This window comes from Triturus cristatus, chromosome 8 (assembly GCF_964204655.1).
Source record: "Triturus cristatus chromosome 8, aTriCri1.1, whole genome shotgun sequence".
NCBI classification, from domain to species: domain Eukaryota; kingdom Metazoa; phylum Chordata; class Amphibia; order Caudata; family Salamandridae; genus Triturus; species Triturus cristatus.
The window spans coordinates 964,671,572-964,683,467 of NC_140591.1; the positions used below are offsets into that span (position 1 = coordinate 964,671,572).

Here is an 11,896-nt window from a genome sequence, read left to right on the forward strand (position 1 = left end):
TGCTTATTTCTGCACTTCTTTTTTTTCTTTCTGTGCATTTTTTCTTCTTTCTTCACATGTCCTATCTCTGTAGGCATAGTTAGAAATTAGCATTTAAAAAACCTTTGAAATTCACAGAAAAAACCATAGGTTTCAGGCACGTTATAGTTAGGAATTAGCATTTAAAAAACCTCAGAAATTCACTGAAAAAACCATAGGTTTCAGGGGTGTTATAGTTAGCTGGACTTTTCACTTGTACAAAACCATTGAAATTCCCCCGTTATAGTTAGTTCAGCTAACTATAACTCGCGTGCCCGCAATGCACTGCTGATGACGTCACATATTACATCACTCATGACATGGTCAGTGACATCACTGATGACATCACTGATGACATCTCAAATGACATCACTGATGACATCACCGATGACATCATCCTTGTGATAGAGTGGCAGACCTCCTCTCACCCTAATATAACCTTTGATACACACATTCAAAAATAGAGACTACAATTTTCAAAACAATGGACATACCAATACCAGTTACAACAACCTCTTCAGTAATTCTAAGATCCACATACACATCCACTCATTCACCAACAGTCCTATACAGTCACTCATACATGTACTCACTCATCATATGTACTCATACACCTATACATCCTGTTACACAATGCCACTCATCCATAGAGTTACTCACACACATAGTCACTCAAGCTAATAAAGAATCAAACATACATTTACTTGCATATACAGTTATACACACACCACCACACTTACTTCTACGGAAACTTACACATACTTAGTCTTTTAAACAATCACTTAAAGAAACACATACTTATTCATACAGGAACTCTTTCAATCTCTCACTCTCACATATACTCACTTATATACACCAATAGTCACATATACTAGTTTAAAACATATGTAGTTACTCATAAAGACACTATTGAGACAGTCATTCACTCACTAACACACCCATACACACACTCATCCACCCATACAGTCCTGCACACATGCTGTCTTCAACAAATACAAACAGTGAGTCACTCATTCATGCACCTATGCACTACGTAATACCCCCCACCGAACCATGCAGACACTCAGACTGATACTCAAAAAACCAACTAATAACCTATATAGACACCCATGTAGCTACTCACCAACCCATGCAGCCACTTATACACAAAGTGAGCGACTGATACAGATATTTACATATTTAAACATTACTCACTAAGCCATATATTCACTATGATACACTTAATCAGTCAGTTACACAATCAATTTTTCAAAAACAAATCATCCATTTAGACACTTATATACCCATTTATTCTTCCATCGACCTTGAGATATACATATATAAAACATATTTAATTTTCAGAAAAACACACATTCACTGGATGATGTCATCAGTGATGTCATCAGTGATGTCATTTGAGATGTCATCAATGATGTCATGAGTGATGTCACTGACCATGTCATGAGTGATGTAATATGTGACATCATCAGCAGTGCATTGCGGGCGCGCGAGTTATAGTTAGCTGACTAACTATAACGGGGGAATTTCAATGGTTTTGTACAAGTGAAAAGTCCAGCTAACTATAACACCCCTGAAACCTATGGTTTTTTCAGTAAATTTCTGAGGTTTTTTAAATGCTAATTCCTAACTATAAAGTGCCTGAAACCTATGGTTTTTTCTGTGAATATATATATATACACATATTTTTACACATTGCCTCATATACTCATGTGATGTAACATTATTAATGTGATGTGGTGCACTAATATACAGAAAGTGCATTTACTCTGTAATGTCGACATGTACATGTGTGTGCATAATCAATATTTTCCCTTACAGTAACAAGAAATTGCAGTTTTTTATATATACCTGCATTTGTGTGGTTTGAATAATGTTAGTTCTCATGAATTCATGTGCTCATTTGAATAATACTATGCATTTATTTTATAACTGAAAATGTATTCCTTTGACTAGTATTATGTATCTAAATGTTAATGTATACGTACTTATAATCATGCATTTAATTGTGTATTGAGGTGTATACCACATTAAGATGACCAGAGGCTTTAAGCATTTGGATTTCCCAATGTTAAACCTACAGTGTGAACGTTTGCTTTGGATGCAATGATTTGCTCTCCTCTGCATGTGCAGTCGTGAGATTCAATGAATATAGAATGCACATTGTGTGAAAGAGATAGTGAAGTTAAGGAGTATTTTTGGCAAGGATGAGAGGTGGTAACAAGCAAGGGAGGACTACTGTCCATGCGGAATTAGGAGACAGGAGGAATTCAAGGATGTGTTGAATGTGTGGACCAAAGGAAAGGACTCACAAGTGTAGTTGCCAATATTTATTGTTGTAAGGTGGAACATAATGAGATATGTGACCTGTAATTCTAGAAGGTTCTTTGGTGGGTATCCTTATTATGCAAACTCCAACTTTTTTAGAGATTCCTTTTAGACTTTAAGAAATACAGACCTCTTTGCGACACCTCTGCTGTGTGCCTTCATGCTATACTATATTCTTTCCCTTTTGAGAAATTCTACAGAGGGTCTGCTATCCTGACACATTTCCTTGCTTTCTTTATTTAAATAGGATTCCCCTATTCCATAGATTAGAATAGGGCTTAATAGATTTTCCTTAACAACCTCATGTATAGGCAGGAGGATCGAAACCTTCAATCTAATCACAAGACTGTGTTTCTTATTCTTTGTATTGTGGCTATAAAATGTCTCATTTGCTTCCTGGTGTTGAGGATGGATTTTGTACGACTCTTTGTAGTCCCATTGGTAAGTCTATATTTTTATACTAAGATTCTGTGTCTGATTTATATGAGCTTGGCTTTGAATTTTTAGAATTTATATACCTAATCCCATATTCCGATTACTGTGTAGTCAAATGGGTTACACTGTAATTGTTAAATTGTAATTGATCCTAACTCCTTTTATTTTTCAGGGACCTAGGACATTTCCATTGCAGGGAGTAGGGAAAAGGGGCCCACATTTTATGCATTAGCAAAATAATCAATGGTGATGAGTGGATTTTGGGGAGATTGGAAATCGACTTTAATTTCTCAAAATTGTGCCACTACTTTTAAAACTATACACAGCCCCAAAATTGCTGCTTTGTGATATCACATTAACATCAGATTTAATGGGGGGCTGCTTTTTGTATGCAAAGTAATATGAATTATGTTTTTTCACTTCCTAGCCTCTATGGTCATAGTCCCAACACATCTGTCCAGCTACTGTTTTTCTGTTGTTTGTTCTGATTGGTAAATATGACTTTGTACTCAAATAGTTTATTGATATGACTATTCATTGACTTCAATAAAACAATTCAAACAGGTAAATTCTATTTAAAAAGAACCTTCTGCACATTTGCAGCTTGTCTTCTGGGCTTGTGTGTTGCCAGGATGTCACTTCAGGTTCGTGATCATGCACTAGTCTAGGCTAAAAAGGAAATGCTACTGCCCAGAATAAATGGTGCAGGAATTAGGATTAAAGAGGCATTCCGTCTAGGAGATGGGCACTAAGGGTGGGTTAAATCGCAAAACTCTGCTCCCTTTTGCTCATGTGCCCCTCCTCACAGAGCTCATCAAGGCCTTTCATTGGGCCATGCAAAGGACTGGAGTGGCGGTGGGGGAGGTGTACTTTGAGCTCTGCAGTAGCCAGTGGCTGATTCCGCGTGCCTTGAAGTCAAAGGAATGTTGCATGGGAGGCTCAGAACGAGGGGCTGAACAATGAATTTTGACAGCACATGCATTAATGTGAGGACGTTTATTTGAGAAGATAACATTCAACAGCAAAACAGTGATTCATAAAATGTTCTTCCTTATCAGGACTGGACAGTTTTTTTCCCCCACCAAGCAGATCACTGGTGGGCTGGAGCCCTTGGAGGCCAGTTTTGAAAGCCCAGGGCCACTCCTGGTGTCTCTGTCATTTTCGTAAGCTTCTTGAGTTTAATTGCAGCAGGTACAGGAAGGCTGCATGAGAGAAAGAGGAAGGGGACGATAAAGAGAATGCAACACAATCAGAGAGCTAAAAAAGAGAGGAGAGAAGGCAAGGGAGAAAATGGATGGATGGAAACAAAAGGACCGTGCAAGGAGATGAAGGGAGTGAGTCTTATTTCAGCATCTTTGCCAGGGCTGCTTTTATCCTTATCAAAGTTGCTTGTGCTGTTTACACATCTGGAAACTGACCTCATGACATTGTGACATTTTCTAAAAAGCTTCTTTTACCAAAGACAGTGATCTTAAACCCTTATAACTTTCAGTTGCTGAAAGACCTCTCTCAAAGGTCTACTGCCTTTTCAAAATTCTCTGTTGCTTTGCTCCCACCACAGTGCTGAGCAGTTGATATTCAGTTTAAGCAGTAGGGTTGAGCGTCCCTGGTAGCAGAAGCCATGTGACAAACTGCTCCCTATTGTTACATTTACAGACTTGGGTTGTACTCTTCTACAAGAGACCATGTCACCGCTACATGATGACAGCATGATGCTTGACAACAGTGGCAAGGCTATGACATTAATATCAGTTGGTGGCAGCTGATTATAGTAATAGGGTACAGATCATGTTTGCCTGAATCCCAATGGGACCACACATAGAGGCTATCCCATGCAAATCCATGCTGTTAGTCATATGGGAGCCCCATTGTTTCCAACTAAATTTTATGTGTAGCATGAAAGAGACTGTGTGGGAAATACGCAAGTTGATTTACCCATGTTTGGGCACCTCTCTGTATCTATGGAACTCCTATGGTTATAGGGTGCTCCAAAGGTTTAGCCTTCTTGCATGTTTCCTTCCCCACACAACTGGGGGTTTTCTGCATACCTGTATCACCTGCTCTGAGCTGGTGGTAAATGTATGCACTGTCCCATGGGTGGGGTAGAGGGTGAGGGATGGGGCAGGAGAAGTAGGGAATAAGACTTTACTCCAACTGCAGCCAAATCCTTTACCAATTTTTATGGTCCGTTTTACCAGTTGGAACAATTAAGTTGGTTCTCCCACACCCCACAGGCAGAGCGGAATTTCATAAGGTAATTCCACTCTGCCTGACTTATAATCAGGATGTGTGTCTTGAAACAGATTGGTTGTTTAATTCAATAGTTTTTCCAGCTCATTAGTCACTAACTTGGACTTTTGAGATAGACTCTCAATATGAGTGTTATGAGGTTACGTTATTGATCACACCCTGTAAAATTTGATCACCACAGGGGATGGAATTTATCAGGTGGGATATATTTAATAAATGTGCTAAAATCCGATACAGAAAGGTGTTAGAAATTCATCTTATGCAATATACAGCATGCATAACTAGGCTTTTCCTGATAAAGTGGAAGAACATCTAGATTTTGGCGCTTATTTCATGGAAAATAAGCAAGTTTCTGTATTTGCCCGGCATTTTACTCCTGTTAGATTGCAGAAGGTTTGACCTGAAGAAATGCAATGCAAACCTTATTGAATTGTGTAATTACTGGGTGTATTAGCATTCACATACCCTAGAATATCGACCCCTGTGCTAGTGGTTTTTTAAAGGGATCAGACAACATTGGGTCATTCACAACGAGGGCCATAGATGTGTGTTGTATAAAGGCCTCTATAACCTTGAATATTAGGATTTACTGCTGTAGCTCCCAGTTCTCTTAATCTGTGAACTGAAAAATGTGAACTTCTCCAGCAGTTTAAATACCTTGTATGCATAGGCTTGAAGATCATATGCAAGACTTTCTCACCACCAAATTCGAAAAGAAATTTTGTAAGATTTTATGCGGACAAGTGGGATACTTCTTGGAGTCCAAGGATAACTGTTGTGTGCCCATTGAATTTCAGCATCTAGATCCACAGGATCCATTCTAGTGTCTACATTAGTAATATTTTCACACAGCAGCTTAATTACGTAGGCGTTTATCGATTTATTGATATCAGCTTGCTCTATCACCCCAAACAGGTTTACATTATCTCTCCATTATTGGCTTTCTATTCAATCGATATTATATTCAAGCAATTTATTTTTCTTGTGTCGATCTTGCATCAAGTTGAAATGCTACGAAGTAATACCTGTAACTGCTTCAGACTGTACGATGTTATCTAGCCAGGATCCTCTCACAGGTGATAGTGCGCTTTACAAATACACATAACATAACATCGAATGATTCCTTGATAACTCCACTCTTTATCCCTTGTTCCTCAAACATGTGTCGGATGTACACTAGTCGTGGGTTCTTGTTTCCACCTTGCATCCGGTCTGCTCCACTGTCACTTGTATAAGAGCTAAAGGATCCATAATAATCACCAGTGTTGGAGAGGTTTTACAGTCTGTTATTTCAAATTGTCTAAAACAAAAAATCTATTTCCACCAGGGGAATTATTATTAAAAATCCTGTGGTGAGCTATCAGTGAGAGGCCCATTGGGTAATAATATCTGAGTACTTGACCATACTCCTAGGTCAACAGCGGGATCCAGAGAAATTTCTCTAGAGTGTTGGTCTGTATCCACTAAATTGAGAGGGTCCATTGTGAGTGAGCCTTTTTTTTTAGAAGCTGTTTGCAACATCACTATTCCAGCAGGAAGAGCCTGCCAGGATAATATTTCGTCCCTAGACCTGGCAAAACGTTCTTGTGACAAAATTAACTCTCTCTTAGCAAACGATATTGAGAACTTTGTGGCCTTTTCTGCAGAGATAATCTATATTTTCGTCAGCTCTGCTTTTGCTATAGTGGTAGAAGGACAAATAATATTTCTTCCTTCAATTAGTCCCTTGGATTGACCTTCCTTTTGGACCATTTTAAAAGCATTGCCTGCTGGTATAACATCTGAGGCTGTGAGATCTAACACTTTTGGGTTTGCCTCTGTAGGCCACAGCTGCATTTACCTTTTCACCATTTGTTGAGGAGGTTTCAGGGTTAATTCCAGGTCTAATATAGGCACAGTGATTAGAGCCTCATGGGTAGCAAGTAAAAACATAGTGTTTTTCTTAATAATTAGCGCATTATCATGGTGTCACAGTGAAGATCAGAAAGGGTAAGATCTTTGAACTTGATTAATTGGATACCAATAAGTCATGCCTTTCCACTGTGAGCAGCATTCACAGGAACCAAAAAATTGCAAGCGAACAGAAAAACCCCACTGATGAGAAAAAGACTCCAAATGAATCTAACAAGGACGCATACCTGCTTTCTTCAGATGGAAGTAGAACATCTTTAAGAGTGTTGGATTCTTGATTCAGGTGGCATGTGGTACCCAACCTTAGAGCCTAGTGTCGAACTAGGTCACCACTTTGCCATCTTTCTCATCCTGGACATTTCTTGTCTTATTTATAATTTGAGGCACGGGTACATAAAGAGATTTTCCTAGAAACCCTCAGTTTGTTGGTCGAATGCCAAAGCTGTGAACTGAACCCAGGTAGCTTGCTTCCCGGGCCAACAATGCAGCCATTGTGTTTGCACTTGTTTGTATTAAACTTCTTCAAACATGTTGCATGTTGTTGATATGAAAATGCGGTTCCATTCGTAGTGCACTTTAATAGATTACAAATTGTTTTGAGTTATTCTGTTGTTTTTGTGGGGTCAGTAAAGTTCAAAAGATTGTGTTAGGATTATTATGATTATCATTGATATCACTATGATTTTGAAAAGAAATACCTGATTTGGATACATCTGTTAACTTCCCAGTTATCAGGTGCATCTGAGATGTGTCGCACTCTGAAACCTATCCCATGTGCTGAGCCAACCTTCCTCCACCGAAGTGCCTACCACTCTCCACCCCCTACTCCCACTCAAAGATCAGTCCACTCCTCCCTGTGTGCCTTGGTCTTCCTTTTCCTTTCCTGTAATCAATGCTCCCAGATCGATCTGCAAAGCCCCAACCTCTCTTGATGCATTCGACCATCCTCTACTTTACATTTGTATACATCCAAACATATACAAGAAATCATTCATACTGCTGTGAATAATTCTGTTTACTGATATTTGACATTAGCAAGGATTGAGTGAGTTTGACATAGGGTGAAAGGAAGTAATTCCACATTGTACAAACATTTCTCACAAATTCTATAAAAAAAACTACATTGACTACAATATTATTTAAACTGATAATCTGTTGGATACTCACCCAATGTTTTCAGTGGCGTGGACGGTTTTCAGCTTGATTGCGAGGTGGTTCAGGACGGGGCTGAATGGTGCTTCTGACGGGTATATTGGTTGCTGGACGTGGATGGTCTCTCTCATTATCTGGTCTCTCAGATGGAGGTGGAGGAGCCTGGCTTCTCAGTGCTCTTTCCTCAGCGTCATGATTCTCTCTCTCAGTGTGATGGACTGCACTGCCCAGACCAGTAGGATGCAGAGGGGGCAAAGTGTTGACTGCCAGACCTTGGAGAGGACCCCGACGTTCACTACTACTTGGTCCTAGATAGAGACACATGCATACAGTCAGTCAGGATTGGTTCTAGGATGGCCAAATATAGGTGGCAGCCTAGGGTAATAAAAGCAGGGGATCGTGAAATTGCTCCTGAGGCAAATGTGGGCTACTATGCAGAGAGAATGGGGCATCAAAATGTGACTTTGCAAACGGAACTGATGATATCCTTGTGCTGGAACACACTGTAAAGATTATGAACAGGATGAAGAACAAGCTCTGGGAGTCACAGCATCCTTCAGCTATTCTTATGCGTGATATGCCCTTTCAGTGTGATAACAGCAAATGTTATTTATTTTCTATTACCTCAGATAACCAGCAATGGTAATGAATGAGTTGATGGATATAACACACGATGGACTACTCAATTAAATCTTGACCACATCAGCTGATGCATCGGAGAACCAATACATTACCAAGCTAATGGCTGAATTAGTTGGTGAGAGATTTATAAGTGAGGGAATTAAAGAATAGCTGTGCTAATCACTGCTTTCAAAAAGTGTCAGCAACTTTAACTGATAGTAAACAAGCCTTCTACCATCCTCCCTTCCACGAACAACTCATTCTAAAGATGTCCTCTGCCCCCTCTCTCTAACACCAACCTCTGATTACAAATATGCCCCTTGTCACCCTCTTTTACACACAATCCTATGATAACGATGCCCACTGCCATCCTCTCTTTCACACATGCCTCTGATTACAAAGATGCCCTCTACAGCCCCCTCATCCACACAAACACCTGATTACAAAGGCCATTTGACACCCTCTTATCCACTCAAACCTCAGATTACAAAGATGTCTTGTCCACTTTCCTTTCAACACAGTGCACTGATTCTGAGATGTCCTCTGCCACCTTCTCTTACACTAAAACCTCATTGCAAAGATGCACTCTGACAACCTCCCTTTCACACAGAGCTCTGATTTAGGAGATGACCACTGCCTCCCTCTCTTCCACACAGAGCTCTGATTCTGTGGATGTCGTCTGCAAACCCTCTTTTCCACACAGAGCTCTGATTCTGTGAATCTCCTCTGCCACCCTCTCTTCCACACAGAGCTTTGATTCTGGAGATGTCCTCTGCCACCCTCTCTTCCACACAGATCTCTAATTCTGTGGATGTCCTCTGCCACCCTCTCTTCCACACAGAGCTCTTATTCTGTGGATTTCGTCTGCCACTCTCTCTTCCACACAGAGCTCCAATTCTGTGGATGTTGTCTGCCATCCTCTCTTCCACACACAGCTCTGATTCTGTGGAAGTCGTCTGCCACTCTCTCTTCCACACAGAGCTCTGATTCTGTGGATGTCGTCTGCCACTCTCTCTTCCACACAAAGCTCTGATTCTGTGGATGTGGCCTGCCACCCTCTCTTCCACACAGAGCTCTGATTCTGCAGATGTCGTCTGCCACCCTCTCTTCCACACAGAGCTCTGATTCTGTGGATGTCCTCTGCCACCCTCTCTTCCACACAGAGCTCAGATTCTGGAGATGTCCTCTGCCACCCTCTCTTCCACACAGAGTTCTGATTCTGTGGATGTCCTCTGCCACCCTCTCTTACACAAAAACCTCATTGCAAAGATGTCCTCTGCCACCCTCTCTTTCACACAGAGCTCTGATTCTGGGGATGTCCTCTGCCACTGTCTCTTCCACACAGTCCTCTGATTAGGGAATGTCATCTGCCACCCTCTCTTGTACACAACTGCTAATTATCTTGATGTCTTCTGCCCTCCTGATATCCACGGATACAAAGAAAGAAATACATGTAAATATGTCCACTGTAATACTCCCCTCCACACACACACAACTCTAATTGTGAAGATGCCTTACTTTTCTACTCTGCATGCCATTTATTGTAAATATATAATCTTCTACGCTTCTCTCTAAATAGACCATTGATTTCAAGAAGCCTTCTGCTAGCCCTTCCTCCAAACACAACCCTAATTCCAAAGATGTCCTTTGCCAACCTCCCCACTATTCACATACTCACATCAAAGATGCTCCGCCTTTCTTGATGCGCACACTCACTTGCACACAAACACCCATACACATCTGAAAAAGATAATATCATCTGACTTACTACTCCCAGTGCAAATTCCACTCATTGCAAAAGTGCCCTGTGCTACCTCCCGCCACACACAACACTGATTTAAAAAATTGTCCCTGCATCTTTCCATTTAAAAGTGCACCACGCAAAAAATGTTCTTTGCATCCTCCCCTCTATATGAACAAAACTGATTATGAAAAACCCTTTATGCCCCACCCCACACTACTAATTGTAAAAGATTAGTTTGTCGATTCTCCAATTTCACATGTCAAAGATGCCCTCTTCCTCACGCCTCTTAACACACCATCATGTGAAGGGTGCTCTCAGCCGTCCTGCAGACACAGAACAAGAGATAATGAAAATATCCCTCCCCTACCCTCTCCTTGCCACACACACCTCCAGTTGTTTGGGCTCCATCGCTCATCTGCCTAACCCTGCCAAGCTCTCCCGTTTGCTCTTTGAGACATCGTCTACTTTTAGCGTTATATTGTTAAATAACACCCTCTGCACCTTATTGTCTCCATTACTCACTCACTCATCCATTTGTTCATCTTTTACATCCATTCATTATTTCTGAATATTAACCATATTTCCTGCTATTCATCCATCCTATCTATCCTGCCAAAACTCTTATCCATTGACCCACCCATCCATCCTTTCATCCATTCACTGCAACCTTCCATCCATTTATTCAACTTGTCTATCTCTCCATTCAACCGTCCTTCCTTCCATCCATCCATTAATTTAACTTAACACAAAATTCTTCCTCCCTTGCTTTTTTCTCTCCACCAGTCGATCCACTGGGGAGCTGGCTGAAGGATTCGGGTCTGTATCAAGAACGTCATGCAGAATGCCTTCATGCTTACCATTAGGGCCCAGGCCTGGACGTGCCAGGGCAACAGCCAGAAGTGCGGAGAAGAGTAGAAGCTTCATGGTAAGTGACTGCATCTCAGGTGCTGCTGCTCTCTGGGGATCTGGAGGCTGGACACTTCCTGCTACAGATGGGAGAGTCGGTGTCCAGGTTTTATAGGGAACTCGCGTGACGTGATTGGTCATTCTCTATAATACTTTAATCACAGTTTGCAAGAGGGGGCGAGGGCTTCTGACAATTATTAAGGGATTATTTTTTAACATTGCACGCCACTGACCTCTTCTCGTGTCTGCGGCTCTTTTCTTAACAAACAGGGGCTAAAGAAACCGGCTCAGCTTAGAAATAGCTACTTGTTTTTTTTTTTGCGTGAGGCCGTGCAACAAGGCAGAGTTCGGCGGCACAAGTATAAATTAGGAAAAATGCCGGAGGTGTCGGTAATGCTTCGGAAATGTGGTCCTTGGTAAATAGTGCTTTACAGTCACGGCATTCCTCTATAATCAGAGCGGGTCACGCAGCGCTATTTGCTTTTGCAGTCCGGAGTAGACCATCGGGGTTGGCAGAGTTTGTAGATGAGAGGA

The 11,896-nt window shown here is 41.1% G+C and overlaps 1 long non-coding RNA gene across 2 annotated transcripts in view; it reads right to left on the bottom strand.

The window, feature by feature from the left end:
- LOC146805297 (uncharacterized) overlaps window positions 1–11,468 on the bottom strand; it is a 29,315-nt gene extending 17,847 nt beyond the window's left edge. The window contains exons 1-3 of one of the 2 annotated variants that reach the window (XR_014967447.1): window positions 11,314–11,468; window positions 8,107–8,399; window positions 3,766–3,980 (exon numbers count right to left, since the gene is read on the bottom strand). This is a non-coding gene — a long non-coding RNA (uncharacterized LOC146805297). Of the gene's footprint in view, window positions 1–3,765; window positions 3,981–8,106; window positions 8,400–11,313 lie in introns of those variants that run through there. The other variant, XR_014967446.1, reaches the window with a different exon arrangement.
- Window positions 11,469–11,896: the final 428 nt, after the last annotated feature.